Below are 15,945 nucleotides of genomic sequence, written 5' to 3' on the forward strand. Positions count from 1 at the left end.
CAGTGATCTTCAGGTCTGTCGGTGAAGGCGCGTGGCTGTATCTTGGCTCTCTGGTCGTCTGCGTCGCTGGCTCTTGTCTGGTGCCTCAGCCGTCTTGTATCTCGGAACGTCTGCCTTTGAGTTCGGTCTTATATCCTTTGGGGGGATGCACGCTAGCTAGCCAATCGCGATTGTGCATCGATCACCTAGCCAATCGCTGCAGTCGCTTCTTGGAACTCGAGAAATATGATGTTGCATTTTCGAAAGCAAGTTTTTTGCTTGTCCAGAATTTCGAATTCTTCGGAAAGGGTTTGCGATGTGGTGATTTATAGCGTCCTCCGTACCGTTTTGTCACAAAAGGGATTTTCTTAACGACTCGTGTTGTGTGGTCAAAATAAATCCCTCTTATGCCATGATATTTGTCTTTTTTTAGTCACGGTCATCAACAATGAGACAATTACACTTTTAAATCTGGACCTATTTGTGTGGTCGCCACAGTATAAATTCTTAATAAAAATATTGCATACTTATTTGCTATGACATTAGTTCTATCTTGTGAAATTAAATACTTGAAAATTATTTTAATTTATCGTTTTCATCACATATTTATAAAATTATCATACATAATATGGCAGATTATTCGCAGTAAAAAATAAACAGTCAACTCTATACCTTACTAAAATAATAATATAAAAATATATTTTTTATCGAAGTATATTAATATCAATTCTAAAAATTGCACTTGTTTTTAAATTAAAAATAAGTACAGTAATAAGTTTTACTTACTATTTATTCAAGCTTAGTTTGCGAGTCAAATAATGGCAACGCATTTAGTCACGCTTGTCTTTTATATTTTGAAAATGAATATTTTTTTGATGTGCTATATATGCTGTGTCCAAACGTAAAAACGTATTAGTGTGTCGATTACATGTGCAAATCAAAACTCTTTTTAGAAAAGGTATACTACACCACAAAATCTCAAAAGTGGTGACATACCGACGTGATAAAAATACGTTAATTTTGGAGTTAAATGTCTAGGAAAAGACGCAATTCACCAAAGCCTCAACAAAAGGATATGACCAGAAAAGCCATTTACATATGTTTGTGATTGAGAATCCGGTGACCATGCGTGCCATGCCAAACTAGGACTAATAAAAATAAATTAGAAAATACTAAAACTTTCACACATAATCTAAATCATAATTTTATAGAAAAGTTTGTTACCCTAAAATTCAGCCGCCCACCGCCCTTTCACGCGCCGCACTGCCGGGGGCGTGTTTGGCGGGCGTCTCCCCGTGCCGGGCCGTGATCGACACGTTCCACTCGTGCCACGCGCTGCGCACGACGCGCACGCACGACACGCGACCCGAACTCGCCTCACCAAAAACCCGAAACGGAATAACGTCACGGCGCCGAAACCGTGACCCATCAACCTTAAAAATTCGCAAAAAATAAGCAATTTATTATAATAAATAATATAAACATATTTATTCGGACTTAATAAATATAAATAAAATTGATTTATAAATTATTTTAATTTATAAATAAAATAAATACTTCGATAAGAACAGTTGAATAATTGTAGCTTTTTATATAATTAATTTATTGTGCAACGAAAGCTCTGAAAGCTCGTACGTCATGTGTCATCCACGTGCTGTTTCCTGTCACACCTGAGAGCCCACGTTAAGGTACGTCAATTTAATTATGGTATTCTGAGTTAACATGTGTTAAATAAGCTTTAAATGTGCCCCGTTTATATCATACAAATTAATGACATTTTTTTTAAATATAATTGTATGGATTTAACACAATAATACTTAGAATTAAATTAATATATAATCAAATGAATACATTCATTTAAAATTTATTATTTGTGTGTAATAATATCAATTTTCTATATTACACGGATATTTAGAAAAATACTTAAAAATACTAATAAAATACTACCTGTCAACCTAAAACATAACAATAATATTTTTCCTACTGATTATTATACCTACATAAAGCAAAATGCTTATTTTTAATTACATCAGTAAGAATAAATAAATTTTATTTTATTTTTTATAATCGTATTAATGTTTAAATATTGTATTTAATATTGCTAGGAATATGCATAGTTTTATTTTTCTTGCTTTATTTTAAATAGGCGATAGATTAGTTAGTTCCTTTTTTAGAAATAAATGTAACTTTTAAATTAATTGTCAGTAAAACTCATTATTATTTTATTACAATTTACAATTTAAATTTCTAATGATATTTTTTTTAATAATGAGTAATTTTTTAATACATAATATCTAACAACACATAATATTATTCTCAAAATATAAGTACAATTAAATTTAAAAACAGAAAATTTATTATAAGAAACATATCTGAACATATATTAAAACAATGGAATGTTTAATTAAATTACTGATCAAAAGAAATAAAAAAATATAATTTCTAATAATAACAGTATATATTTATAATGTGGAATATTTTTTTTTAGATAAATACATAATATTAAAGATGAAAGCGAGATAACGTTAATATAAACATAATCTTTCCTTTACTAAATAAAGACAAAATAACCTTTAAAAATATTAAATTTTATTATAAAGCATTTTAATTCAATTTTTATTATAAAATATTAATTACTGTATTATATTAGCAACTCAAATTGTCGTGTTTAATTGTTATATGAATCGTTATTGCATCGTATCATATTAGCAATAAATTGTATTACAATATTAAATTTCTACTAAAATATCCTAGTTCTTCATCAATTTTATATGTTTTTTATCTCTGTATATCTGTATAATATTTATATATTAATATTACATAATTATTACCAAATAAGTGTAAAAATATTTTTTTACTATCTATACAAAACAGTTCATCTTATATATGATTAATCCAAAGATGGAATGTCTTATTTTAATGTGATTGCATTGCGTCTAAAAAGATTTATAGATACAATTTTTGTTTTAAAAATAAATTTCTTATCACATCTAATACAGTTTAAGTAATAATGAAGAGAAAATGTATTAAAGACTTTAGCATTTAATTATGAAATAGCCCAGAAATATGTATTATATTTTCATCGAGTGTTTAATACTCAACGCTGTATTGCTTTTCTTTCTTTAATTGTCTACAAATCATATAAAAAACTTCCAATAAATATTGCTATATTATTGTGAATCGATCAGCATAAATAACCCTTTAATTACCACAACAAGCGTATAAAATCAATCGACTTATTTTTTTCAATATCGAAAGCGTCACGTTTGCCCTGGGGGAGTTTCGGCACGGTAGCTTCCCGACAGCGATCCTAAACGCTGGTTTGCGTACCCCAAATTGGCCCTAATGTCGTATCGTATATCGAGCATAGCAAATCGAACGAGGTTGTAATCCGCAATAACCGCTTCGATACCCGAGGGGTAGAAATGCGTATAAAGGGCGTCCATCGTCACGATGCTAAGAATAACCCGTTAAGATTTGGTAGTAAAGTAACTTTCAGGGTTATATATCTATTTTATTTTTCGCAATCTGTCTTTCCAGCTTGATATTCTGCAAGAGTTATAAATTTAATCTTATCTCATCAGCGATTTATCATGACAACTATAAATCAATTAATAAGCCAATTTTTTGTTGGATGTATCTCCAGTTTTTTTAATTTTCCACTTCTTTCTTGACAATTTGTATTTTCGAGACTTTCTAAATTAGAAAATTTGGGACATACAACGGTGCATTCAATATAAATATTATTATTTTTATGTTGGATTACTTCCTCATCCCCAGAATTGAATAATGTATGGACATGCAAATTAGCTTAAGGATAGATTTGTATTGTTTTAGCCAGTAATACTCCTAGTTGTTGTCTTTTACTCCAAAAATGTATTTTCCAAGTAATCCTTTTGTCGAGGTGCATTCCCGAAAATTTTGAACCAATCGATTGTAGAATTATTGCGTTAATTAATCAGTCGGGATGATATTTTTTTATTTCTCATGGTAAACTTAAAATGAACAGACTGATTCTTTATTGGAGATAAGTAGACGCTGTGTCCGAGTTATCATGAGAAGCTATAATAACTGTGTCGCCATCAAAGATTTTACAGGTAATCCTATTTGTAGTTGGCAAGTCTGCTGTATATATTTACTATAGCACTGGCTCTAGTACACTGCCCTAAAGTACTGCAAATTTTGTTGGACAGGTGGAGGATTTTTCATTTTGATATTTTACTATTAAATTCTCAGATATGACTTTTATGAAGTCGTGGCTATTCATAATTTAATCCCATATGCAACACTTTGTCAAAAACGTAAATTTTATCCAAGAAAGCAGCTGAGAAATATTTCCTTTATTGTAGGTTTTTATTAATCTCGTTTATCACTTGGTGTATTTATTACATTTTTTTGCAAAAATCCAAATTTCTGGCTTTAATTATATCTTGTTTCTGTAGATAAAAATCTACTTAAAATTATATTTTAATGTTAATAAATATATCTTTACAGATAAAAGCTGTTTGTTTTTGAATAGTTTATTCAAAATTATAAAGGATTATATATAAGATGCTTGATTAGTATATTAATTAATAACTAAAATATTTTATAACTTTTAGAAAAGTACATAAATTTAATAGTTTAACTAAAGTTTAAATTAGTTATTATCATACTTCATTATTAGATATTCAGGGCCTTTAAAATAATAAAGAGAGAGAGTGTAAAGATAAATATACTGAAGTTATTTACATGATTGTATAATTATTTTTTTTAATTTTTAACCAAAGTCAAGAAGAGAGAATAAATAATATAAACACAAATAAATTTTATATACACTATATTTTATTAATTTATTTAGCTACTAGCTAACTGTATATTAAAACATGCATACATATAAAACTTAACATAAAATAAAATATGTATAAAAAAAAAATTATGTATATATTAATGTACAAAGTTATTTCTTTATTTTAATAATGAAAATGTTTTTTTTTTATTTTTTAAGATTTTCTAGAAATATTATTATATAAATCAATACCTTAGAACAATATTAATTTGGTTGTAATATTTTTTTTTTAAAATATCTAGCCTTAAATTATCTATATTTACAGTATTAGATTTATTTAATTTTTAATACTTAGTAAAATACTTTTTCTTAAACAATACAAAAAAACATTCATTTTCATTATTTCTTTAGGAATATTTTTTTATATCAATTAACAATTCCATAAACAATTTTCTTAAACATTTCTAAACTTAGCTCTTATTTCTTACTAAGTACTTTAGTAACATATTATTTTATTAAATACATTAAAATAAAGAAAGCATTCGTCTTACTAATAAATATATTTTAATTTAAAATCACTCTCATAGTCCTATTTTGTAATTTTAACAACTTCGTCTAATTTACCTAATTCGTTATTTAAATTATCGAGTATTTCATAAACATTTGAGCGGTATTGCCGTACATGTACGGCAGTCGATATTTCATTGCTTTACAGTACACTAGATATATTTACATATATAACTGAAGAAATAATAAATAAAAAACAATATTTATATAATATTTTTTTTTTATAAATTAAAGAGTACGCAAATGAAAATTTTTAAAAAAAATATTGAGAGCCTTTGAATTGATATAAAAAAAATCCATAAAATCCGAAAAATATGTATATTAAATTAACGAAATTTAATATTAGAGAAATGTTAAAATACATTATTAAAACATACTAAAACAAAACAATTAAACGTTGGGAAACACTATTTTTTCTATTTTTTATAAATAACAACAATAATAATTATGGAAAAATACGTAAAATTAACTCACTCCTATGTGTATATTAACAAAAAAAATGCGTTTAAATTAACTCACTACTCAAAGGGTTTAGTTTTGTCTTCAAACATATGCATTTTATATTTGTATATTACTTATTATAGCATTTAAATATATTATAAACAGTAATATTTATATTTTAAACACTTGTGATACACAGTGAGATATTATTTGATCTTAAGAATATACATTTCCATTAACTTTAGGCTTTCAATTTTTAAATTTCTATCAACTTTACTTTTACCTATAGTTTCTAATTTCTTTCACATTGTTGTACCACGATTAATTGTTCGTTCTTTATTATTATTTTAAAAACTAACATTAAGTTGATAGATAGAAATATACTATTCACTATTGTTTATTATAATCAATTATAAAAATACAATACATGTATTAAAAAGCAATAAATATAAATTGCTTAAAAAATATTTAATTCTGTTGAGCGTGATATTTTATTTACTTTATCTAAATGTTATAGTAATATTTAAAAACTAGACATTTTAGCAAAAATATTATTAACATGGGTTTCAAATTCGATTTATAAAGATGCAATTGATTCAATCAATCAATATTAAGCAGTAATATTTTAGCTGAGAATCTAAGTTAATAACTAAAATTACAATTCAATTAATAACTTCTCTGAAAAAAATGATTAACACATTGCGGCCGGGTGATTGTGGAAAAATTGCACGTTGCACTCATTCATTAATGCAGTGATACAAAACGGTAATGACACGTGTAACGCATTTCTATGCAAATTTTTCGACGCATAATCACAAAGCGCCGCCGCTTATTATTATTGAAGGGTACGTTTTTTAACGTCAAACATTAAGTTTTTTGCAACACGTTTCTCATATAGATAAAAAGCTAAAAGTATTTATTTAAAAAATACCTTTGTATTTTTATTGTTTAAATTAAATGAAGACATACTTAGTGTTTGGAAGTAATTTTCGTAATTTTTTATACATCAAGGAAAATATTTATTTTCAGCGATAGGTTGAAAACAAATAACAGCGGATAGGCATGATGGTCCTGTATTTTTTCAGCATATTAGCTAGAATTAATTCATGACCTTCCAATTTTTTCATCATAAATTTCCTCAAACTATACTGAAAGTTGCATCATATACCATTTGGAAGTAGCTCGCAAATGCATTCGCTATTTTCCCGTTACATTGATAATCGCATTCACTGTATCAAATCTGTAATTGAGATACGTATGATTGCTAAGTACTTTGCATAGTCTCTTATATATTTTTATTATTAGTAGTATTTGCGTGTAAACACCACAAATTTATGCATTAAGACTCTATTGTAAAATTCCATCATCATCAAATTTGCATCGCATTAAACGGTCAGATATCATCGTGCATCCCCGGCCGAATCTGAGGTCCTTTCTCACGCCACCCCGTGACCGTATAATTCGAAAATAATTCTCTACAATCAGGGGCGTCTCGCCGAGACGTCTTCTTCTCTCTTCGAAATATATATTCGGTAGTTAATTTGGCCGACGCGTAGTAAGAGTCTCGGCATAATAAGACGCTAAGCGAAATGCTGATTTGCCTAAATTACACTCTGCCCGGGGCGAATCGCGCTCGACAAAGGGAAAATTGGGACCCGAGTTACGCCGACCGTCGCCAGCGCCCTAATAATCATCAAGAAATTATCGCCAATTAGCGAAGTACTACGTGAATCGTCATTTGGGTTCATTATGATGAACATAAAAAGCAAATTGACTCATTAGCATAATAAGAATTAAGCTTAAAGCTCAAATAAATGTGCTCTTTGTATAATCACTAAGTAAGTGCAATTTTTAGTCAGTTACTAAAAAATAAATAAATTTAATGTAAATATTTAAAATAATAAATATTGAATTAGTATAATTTTTAAGTTCAAGTTTTTGTATTTAGTACTAATTAAATATATAAAATTTATGCACAATATATAATTTAATATTAATAAGTGCTCGAAAATATTGTTGTATTTTATAAAAATAAAAAAAATATTTTGAAAAATAATTAAAAAATTATATTTACTTAATATATTAATACATTTGTTTTTTATTTTTAAATTTCACTGTTCATTTATTATAACAATTGAATATTAATTATTTTTTTCACTGCACTTATTGTTAAGCCACTACCTAAGTGTGTATATTATAAAAAAAATAATTAAGTTAAATGCAATTCCTTCCCAATAAGTGTTAAAACTGTTAAACCGTTTTCAACGCCTTACCGTGATTTAATGGCTTACGAGAGGCGTAATCGATATTCCCTTTTAATTAACCCTTCAATCAATCGTAATTGATAATTACCGAGTTAACCGCTCAAGTGTCACAAAGCCCACGCTTTGATTTTGTAAGTAAAAAAAGTAGAAAAATAATGCAAATCACCTTATAAAATGCATCTTATCAAATCCATATCTTACGTTGAAATTTCCTAGTTTATTTTTTTTAATCACGGTCGCCTGGCTCATTTGCATAGGTCGCGCGACGGAGTATGTTCGGTGCGCTTTATTCACGCCTCGTGTGTGGTTCGAGACTTCTTCGGTGCGGTTTATGAATCGCTTCCTAGAGGACTGCGCGGCTTATTACAAAAACACCTAAATATTTTATTACATAAAAATGTTACTGCCGGACTTAATGGTATTCTGATCTCATTTCGTGAAAGGGTTTATTGTGAACTTTTATATTATATTATATAAAATAATATAAAACTTTTAACGACCACCATTTAGTGGATTTTTCGCCAATCGTAAAAAGTCACGATGCGTTTATATTTAATTAATTGTGAAATAAAACTCACGGTATTATTTTAAGGTAAAAATATTGTATAATGTGACGGGTTAGGTAATAAAATTGTTTCAGCTCGTGAACCGTCGCTTAAAGGTGCTGTTTTTTTTAATATATAATATTTCTTTAATTATCTTGATAATTCACGTGTGTTAAATAAATTAAATATTTATCACATATAATAAATACAATTAACTTCAAGTATGTTTTAAAATATTTTTGAAATAAAAATAAACCATTAAATGTTCTACTAAATTAAAAAGTTATTTTATTTGATTCAAATTTTTTAGGAACCTACAAATATCAATTCAAGTAAATTATTATTGTAACTAAATATGTAAATTATTTATAATTTAATTTATAATTTGGTCATATGATTAATTAAATATACGATTTTTTTATTTAAAAATATTGCATGCTAGTCTTTAATTAGTGAATACAAAACTAAAAAATGAAGATTTTAAGAAAATATATAGCTAAATAAACTAATGTCTTAACTATTATTCAAAATAAAAAAAATAGTAAATATTGATATTTTAATGTTTTTAAAAAATAAAGATTTTACGATATGATACGATTATCAATTTTTCAATAACTTAATGTAAAAATATAATTTTCAATAAATAAAATAGTAAATAATAATATTAAAAAAACAGAAAATACTAAATATTGATATTCTAAGATTATTTTAAAATCAGATATTACGATGATCTATATATTATTTTTATCATTTTCTCAATAAATTAATGTAAAAATATATATTTTCTTCGTTATAAATTCGTAAAAATATTTATTTTATAACTAATCAAATTTAATAAATCTGGATTAACTTTAACATCGATTAGGAATTTTATCTACGATTTTTTGAGTAATGCAAATTCTTCTCTGATAAAAATATATATTATTTTTATCAATTAATATGTTGAAAAATGTAGAAATACATATATTAAAACTGATCAAAATTAAAAAATGTAAATATATTTAAATACTGAATATGAATTTAATTCAAGATGCTCAAAATAACGCAATTTTATTATATAATATATAAATATATATTCTTTAATATCAATTTAAATATTAAGGAACGTATCAAATTAAATTTAACATTGATTTTAACTTTTTCTACAATACTTTAGCTAACATATTTCCTGAAAAAGTTTTTTGTTAGTAATTTTCAATAAGAAATATGTAAAACGTTTGAAATATGAAGAGCTAACTAAACACTTGTGACAGTGATTACTATCTAATTAATCAAAATACGAAAAGTTATGAAGCATTAAAACATTTTAAAAGTTCTTACTCAGTAAATTTACCTATTGAAGCATTAAATTGCAGAGATGCTTTTTAAATGTTTGAAGATTCAGAAGTATTTATTATATTTTGAGCAAATCTTATTGTAAAAAGCGCAGTAGCGGATAGTAATAATATATTTCAATTATTAAAAAAAATGTCTCACTTAATAATTAATTTTTTTATAATAAAATAATAAGTCAGATCAGTCATAAGTTCGATCAGATTTGTCAAACCTAATTTATTAAAATTATAATACCATACTTCAATATAATATTAATATGTTAATATATAAAAATATACTATGTACATAAACATCTTTAATTTGATTCATATCTGTCCAATAAAAGTAAAATAATTATATAATGTATTTTATAATTATATTCATATATATATTATATAATAAATAAATAAACTTTATTTTAAGTATCGTTAATTAGTAATTATTATGAAAAATTGTGGTCAAAAGCGATTTTTAATTACTAATAATATTTATTTTAATCACGTCCGTCGCAGTGTCCGATTGATATGAATGCAAATTGAATAGGTTTGTCGCATGTCTGGGATGTGATGTGGCCCCCGAACAACGACCAAGGGACACCACCGGAGACCCTAGGGTCCCTTCGTCCGGGTGGCACCGGTCAGATAGATCAGCGTGCCAAGATAAGGCACCGAAAATCATCATGAGACTCCAGGGCTGGTTTAAGGACTCAATCGCCTACGAAACTTTCTCAGTTTCGAGTTGATAATTTAAGACAAGGACACGGTTAGTTTGACAGATGTCACAGTTAAAAAAGATAATTATAATTACTGACTGTGACAAGCAGTTAATGATTGGTTTCGACGCGCAATTAATTAGGTGCGATCGTAAAGTTATGAGACAGGCTTCTTTTTGTCATGTTTAAAGATGTTTAATTCTGATTGTATAAATGCGAATTGACATTGTTGAATATTAAATATTATAATATGTCAAGCATAATTGAAGCTTGTTACATTAAAGTGGAACTTATTAAAAAAAGCATATATTATGACGCCCTTTAAAAATATACAATTTGGTGATAAGTTCAACAAAATTTTAAAACAAATACTTGAATTAATGATAAATTAACACTAGTAGGTAAATATCACTATACAGCACGATTTTGAGACAAAAAAGCACGCTAAGTTAAGGTTCTTATTACTGTTTTCTTCGATTATAACAGTACAATTCATAATAAATTCTTACCACTAAGGCGTATGATTAAAAATTAGTATTATCTTGTAGTTTTTATTCGTTTGTGTATACAAGGCAATCTAAAGAAAACGACAAAAATTATAGGCAAAATACACTTTGATTTTAAACCACGATAATGCATTGGCTCAGACTTCAAACAAATGTGTAATGATGCTGCAACTATCGTATTCACTATCAAAAAGCTTATCCTGGTCTCACAGATAAAAAGGACAAAAGGAAAAAAAATGTTATAATTGTATCTGATATATCTATATAGTTTTTGAGAATCCAGTAAGCTCCTGGCCTCCCCTTCGCCAAGCGTGAACAATAATTGGCCATAAATGCAAGTCGGATCGAGTCATGATCCCTATCTCGGCGTGAAAGTGTACCAGGGACTTTCCGGGAAACCACCACTAGGTGGTCCTCCTCGACCTGGAACACCCAGAGGCCGTAACCTCGAGGGTTAAACCCTCCGCTCGCTCTCCATTGAGAAACAGAATGTGCGCGTATGTACTACTGTGGATCCCTTTTATGAATCGGATTGTTTTTCACCGTCGTTAGCACATTTTCGATGCGTTCCCGGGACCACTTTTTACCGGAACCGGTACACCGACCAATACAGTGACCGGTATTCGTACCGATGCGCCCGCAGGAATCCGTCGCAGATACACGTAATTAGAGTTTTTTTAAAGAGCTAAAGCCAGACACGGGTGTAGTCATTGAGACGATTCCTATAGTTGAGAATGATCTATATGACAAAAGAAATTTAGAGTAACGCGAAAATTTGTAAACGCATGAATCGAAATCTATGTGATGGCACCCTAAGAATAATTAAGTCATGAAAAGCAAGTGAATCTATGGGGCAATTAGTCTGAGAATTTAAAAGTTTCGCTTGTAAAAATACGCGAAAATAATTAATAAGAAGATTAAATCTTGACCAAATTGAGATTGGGTTTTTATAAATACATTTATTATTTAAAAAAATATGAATAATAAATTTTCATATTTTCTCAGTTCATTCATATCTTAATTTTTTTAATTTCAATTCAGTTCTATTCACATCTTAACCTCTTCATATAAAAGAGTGTAGATCATATAAAATTCAGAAGATAGTTTCACTTTTATTTTAATGTAAATATTTAATAAGCAATGTTGATTCAATATTAATATTAAATTTCGTAAATTTAATATACATATTTTTCGGATTTTATGGATTTTTTTATATTAATTCAAAGGCTCTCAATATTTTTTTTATAAAATTAATACAAGATATATTTTGTTATGTTCATTTATGTACTCTTTAATTGACAAAAAAAAATATTATATAAATATTTTGTTTTTTATTTATTATTTCTTCAGTTATATATGTAAATATATCTATCTGAGGTACCTCAAAGCAGTGAAATATCGATCGCCGTACATGTACGGCGATACCCCTCAAAAGCTTAAGAAATAGTCGGTAATTTAAATAACAAATTAAGTAAGCAATGTTGATTCAATATTAAATTAAAAAAATTTTGTGTTTTCTTGTGCGAATTGGCAAAAGTATACACTAAAAACCGAATAAAAAAATATAACTATAATGCATTATTAGTAGTAATAAGCTCTAAAATTACTTAATGGTAAAGGAACAAGTAAAAATATTTAAAATTAATTGAAATATATTTATTTTAATGTAATAATAATTGACTTGAAAAAAATCATTAATTTTAGCATTAACAAAAATATACAGCATTATAAAACAGTATAAATGGTAAAACAGGCTTTTTCAAACCTAGGTTTTATGACTAGAACAAATGTTTCCAAAAGTTATATAAGATGACAAAAACGATGGTTATCAACCACCGACAAAAATATGGAAAAATAAAAATATTTGGCTCGGTAATCGTTGATTTGTATTAGGGATGTTGCTGAAGAAGTCGCAAAGCAATTTAAAATGTTGACTGATATGTTGTTTCTGAAACGAATAACAGAAAAATTTTATGTAAAACTGTAGTTTTTTTTAACAAAATAACTACAGTTTTGCATCACAACTTTTTTTCTCAATGATTCTTAGGGTTTATCAATTTTTTAATTGTCTTTTCAATATAATTAAAATAATAATTAATATGCGGAAAACACAAAGCAGTCGTTTTTAAATTTAATAATTACAATTTGAAGCTTAAAAATGAACTTTAAATTTAATTTGTAATATACATCATATATTAAAATGGTTAACATAGTAAATAATAAAAATTATTTTGTAGAAAAAAAAGTTTTTGTTAAATATATATTAATATTGTTGACGACTTTAGGAAGTAATAAATAAATACTGTGCTTCATAAGAGTCATAGTAAATACTATACATTATATATAATATTAGGTATATTTTTTAAATTAAATTAATAATATAATTGTATTATGTTAGTGGTAAAAAAAATATTGTATAATTTTTAAATACAGATTTTTTCAATAAATTTATCCTTTTTTTCCATAAATTTTATTTGCAATAATTTATATCAAACACAAAAAAATAAAATTTAAATAATTGAAATGTATATTAAAATACAAATCATAACACATCATAGTAAATATTAAAAATCATTAAATTTACACATAATAATTTAAATAAATAAATTAAAAATGATTTTGAAGTTTGTGAAATAATTTTTGTGAAATGTATTTAAAATAAAAATGTTTTTATGTATATACATATATAAATTTAATTATTCTTAATTCGATAATTTAATTTATAGTAATTAAAAAGTTCTATATAAATATACTTTATACAATGAATCAAAATACATAATGTGAATAAAATACTATTTTTTATAGCAAAAGCTTTTATTGAATGTATTTAAATATTTAATAACTAAATTAAGTTTTCTGATCTTTGTGTCAAAAAAAATTTATTACAATGCAAATTTAATATATTTTATCTTTCTTATTACACAGTTTTGGCTTATTACACATATGCAAATTAAAATAATAAAAATTGCAACATTTAAATCAGGAAATATTTTTTTATTTTTTGTGCCAACAAATTTAAAATTATTACACTGTAAAATGAAAAGATACAAATTAATTTGAAAAATTTTTATTAATTAAAAAAAAATTATAATTATTTATTATTTATTTAATTATATTTTTTCAAATTAAATTTTTTTTATTTTAAATTTATATTTATAATAATTTTAATATAAGAAAAAAAAGATCACATATCATAGTAAATAAAAATAAATTATTGAGAAAGACTAAAGTTTCCAAATATTCTTTATTCGATAAACGATAAAATATTCGAATATATTCCTATTATTATAAAGAATCAAAAACTTATACTAATTATAAGCATCAAGTGTTTCAAACTAAAAATCAATGAAAAATAATTTAATTACACCTGTTGTCGAAAATATTTTAAATTTGTATGCTCATAAAAATATATGCATATTAAATTAATTTAGTCAGACTTTAATTTAAAGATTTTTTGTATTGATTTAAAATTAATAAAATATAAATATCAGTTATTAAGAAAGTCCACAGCTGCAGAAAATTAACTCGAAAACATGAGTTCTGGAATTTTGTGAATTTAATATTATTATGGTTTTGGCTGTTCATAATTAAGATGGGAAAATAAATTTTGTAAGGTAAAAGAAGGGCACAATTTAAATACACTATTTAATAATTGATGTATTTTATAATTTAATCTTATGTTCTAATTCCTATAATGAAAATTATATATTATTGTACAATAAAATAAATTGTAATAGTATTGATACAGAGCTTTCGTATTTTTTTAATTTATTTAATTTGAAAATTCATATTTAGTATAACCTAGAACAGATAGGTAAAATTAATGATTGATTATAAACCGGCACATAATCTTGAGTTATCTTATCTTTGTGACTTTGCGAGCAAAAATCTATTTTTTATATAACTTAATTGCAGTTACACAAAACTACTAAATAACTTTGCATGAGATTTTTAAATGTGCCACTATGACTTTTTTAAATTGTTAAATAAATACTATGATAAAAATATTTTAATTACATTGTTGTAGATTTTATATAAATTCAGTAAATGCTTCAGATTTCATGAAAATGTAGAAAAATATTTTATTTAAAATACGACAGTTTAAATTTAACTCAAATTAAAATAAATTTTAGTTTACTATATTCATATAATATTTGTTAAAAAACAATATAAATGTATACCAAGATCTATTTGATTAACTTTTTTCTACATGAACCTTGAACATATGTCGAGAGGTAATAACTCACAGATACTTTTACATTTGTCAGTAGGTAGTAACCTAAATATATTAAACAAATAATCCATGATTCAATTAGTCAAACGCTGACGGGCAGGTGTTATTAAAATACGTTAATTTGTATATCAATGCGAACATATATTAGAGTATTTTATTACAAAAATATATTACGTATTCTACGTGCGTTAATTAAATTAATTTTATTGCTTTTTACATTATTTATTATTAAAGACGTAAGTGATACCACCATGGCCAAATGGAATAATAATTGTTTGAGAAGCGGCGGATAAATGTTCCACGGCTGTTCAATAAAAACATTTTTTTTAGATATGTATTAAACGCTTGTTGAATTTTTATATTTATGTGATATATAATATAATAAAATATCATATGCGTTATTTATTAATGAGACATTGAAAATATTTCATCACTGTAACATATTTTTTCAATTCAGAAACCTGAAATTAAATTCTGCAATCGTTGCATTAATATTTTTAGAAAAAAAACATAATTTATTTTTAACTAAATATTAAATACAACTTTGTAATTGCTACATTTACACACTTCAACATGATGATATTAAAAGTATTTTAACGATGTTTTATTAATTTA

At 25.7% G+C, this 15,945-nt stretch overlaps 1 protein-coding gene across 2 annotated transcripts in view; it reads left to right on the plus strand.

The window, feature by feature from the left end:
* Window positions 1–1,330: 1,330 nt before the first annotated feature.
* Window positions 1,331–15,945, plus strand: part of LOC148232794 (uncharacterized) — a 71,708-nt gene continuing 57,093 nt past the window's right edge. For both annotated transcript variants that reach the window (XM_088189718.1, XM_088189719.1), the window contains exon 1: window positions 1,331–1,667. The gene's annotated coding sequence lies outside the window, so the exon portion shown is untranslated. The remainder of the gene's footprint in view (window positions 1,668–15,945) is intronic.

Source organism: Plectrocnemia conspersa, unplaced genomic scaffold (assembly GCF_051122295.1).
Source record: "Plectrocnemia conspersa isolate PC_06_02 unplaced genomic scaffold, ASM5112229v1 ptg000008l, whole genome shotgun sequence".
Classification (NCBI taxonomy): domain Eukaryota; kingdom Metazoa; phylum Arthropoda; class Insecta; order Trichoptera; family Polycentropodidae; genus Plectrocnemia; species Plectrocnemia conspersa.